At 35.1% G+C, this 2,291-nt stretch overlaps 1 long non-coding RNA gene across 1 annotated transcript; it reads right to left on the reverse strand.

The window, feature by feature from the left end:
- Positions 1 to 994: 994 nt before the first annotated feature.
- On the reverse strand, positions 995 to 1,683 carry LOC123404130. Its single transcript, XR_006611663.1, has 2 exons — positions 1,477 to 1,683; positions 995 to 1,273 (listed from the first exon to the last, which is right to left on the reverse strand). It is a non-coding gene; the product is annotated as an uncharacterized LOC123404130 (long non-coding RNA).
- Between the last annotated feature and the right edge of the window lie 608 nt (positions 1,684 to 2,291).

The following is a 2,291-nucleotide window of genomic DNA, read 5'->3' on the forward strand; positions in this document are numbered from 1 at the left end:
TTGGTGATGTATGACCGTCATCAATTATTTGTAACTGAGCAGAGCAGATTTCATAGTGAAATTATCGGAATCTGGTTATGCATGATTCCAATGATCATCCTAGTTACCATCTATCCATGTACTAATGACCACCAAATGTGCAAACCTTCTCGGTTTGGATAGTTGGCACCAAGATTTTCAAGGACGGATGCTATATCTTTTTTCTCAAAGTTTTTCTTCATCCAATAGAAATGTAATCCTACAAAAGAAATATGTCTAGATGGAAGAAATGTTTTTTATGCAAGAAGCAATTGTACTGTCACGGGAACATTGACACAAATTGTTGAAGATATTTTAGATTGATACGATGAAAATATTGGAAACGTACATGTATTAGTTGCCGTGGAAGCGAATTTTGGAGTCGACATAAATAAATAATTTCTATGCTTTATCTCTACAATATCAAAGCGAATTAACCTTAATAGCTGTACCAAACTCGGTATGTACATAAATTGGACATGATATTCGGCAGTATATTAATTGCTCACATATTTTATGTAGAATATTATTTACGCATTAATTTTATAAACTATGTCAATGTGAATATTTGGAATAATATTTTAATGCATGCTAAACAAGTTGAGCGCTCATGATTGGATCACTCTCGTGTTCATTGAATTGACCTGGTTTGGTGGTCGAGATTAATTGGATCTGCCCCTTTGAGTATTTTTATATTGGTACGTATCAAGATATTGATAGATAGTACATGCAAGCTTTAGTTTCTTAAAGGAAATATTTATATAATTCAAAACTAATAAATGCTTCCACAATATAGTAAAGTAGGCTTCACAATTTCTAACCTATTTTCCCGAATTATGTCCTCACATGAGTAATGAAATTCTGCATGCTCCCAGGTGGTCATTTTCTCATCCAGTGAAAAAGAAGAATAGTATATTGTTATCCCGAAGATCCCTACTCACTACAGCTGTCCGAAATTAAATTGCAATATGACAAATATAACAAAAACAGAGATACTTCTTTTTATTTCAAATATTTTTCGTACATCGCATATTATTAGCCAATCAAATTCCATTTGTCCTGAATACGGTAGGTGAAGGAGGGGTTGCCCTTGCCACCACGCCTGCAGGTTTGTTGCACTCCTGAAGGCACGTCGGAAGGTCTATGTAACACTCATGCGTAACTTTGCAACAGTAGTCACCAAGGACTGGTTTGTCTATGACACACAACCCATGTAAATTGATCTTCTCCTTATCGATGCCATCGATGATTCGACCTATGGTATAACAAACAAACAATGCACATTAGTATGATTTTGGATTGATCAATAACAACCACCACATGGGAAAAATCAATAAAAATAATTTATCGTTATGTAATAGAAAAATACCTACTTCAAGAAAAAATATTACATGGTATACTTACTGTAAATACTAAAGATTATTAAAAGTAGAACTAGTTTTAAAATCCCCTGCTTACATTGTGTAGTAGTAGCATGACATATGAGAAGAAGAAGTAGAGCTTGCAGTAGGACTCTTGCACGGATGGGAGTTGGGTACTTGTCCATCTTGATAATACGACGCTATTGGGACACTTGTTTCAAGAGATCTACAAGATGATTTTTACACACTCATATAATCATGTATATATAGAGAGGGATAGAGCCAGAGAGATCCCATCCCATTGTAAAATAGTATAAGGAACAATTTGTATAATAAGCATGCTATTATACCTTTCCATAAATAGGTTTTTTGTACAAATCTTCGTGCTTGATATGGATAAAAATAGATGCCAATTGATAAATACTATCTATTATTAGTTGGATTATCACCATTCCACTTTTAGAAGTTTTTCCAAATTGTACTATTTTTTTTAATCTGCTAAATTATCCGTAGCACGTTTTCAAAATTACAGCTTGGTTCTAATTGATAAGGTAGATTTTCCGAGATGCTACTCATATATTCGTTCTAGCTAGGGACAAGTAACATGGAATCAATTTTAGACGGCTATTCAGGGGTACACACTGACAATGATTAGGCACCCATGCTGGTATAAGTTAGCGAGATGTTTTGTTACCTCTTGGAGAACCCAGAATGAGCTTGGGACAATTAAGTTGTGTAGAGATTAGTCCTTGTTAGATTCGATGGCTGCCGCGCTGATGCGTGGATGGTAGCGAAAGGAAAATCTGAGCAACGTGCAAGATCGATGGTATTTCCTAAGGTGGAAGTAGGTGTTTGACCTTATTCTTTTGAGGAAAGTGATCCGGATCACCAACCAAATATGTGTTGAATTGG

Source organism: Hordeum vulgare, chromosome 6H (assembly GCF_904849725.1).
Source record: "Hordeum vulgare subsp. vulgare chromosome 6H, MorexV3_pseudomolecules_assembly, whole genome shotgun sequence".
Classification (NCBI taxonomy): Eukaryota; Viridiplantae; Streptophyta; class Magnoliopsida; order Poales; family Poaceae; genus Hordeum; species Hordeum vulgare.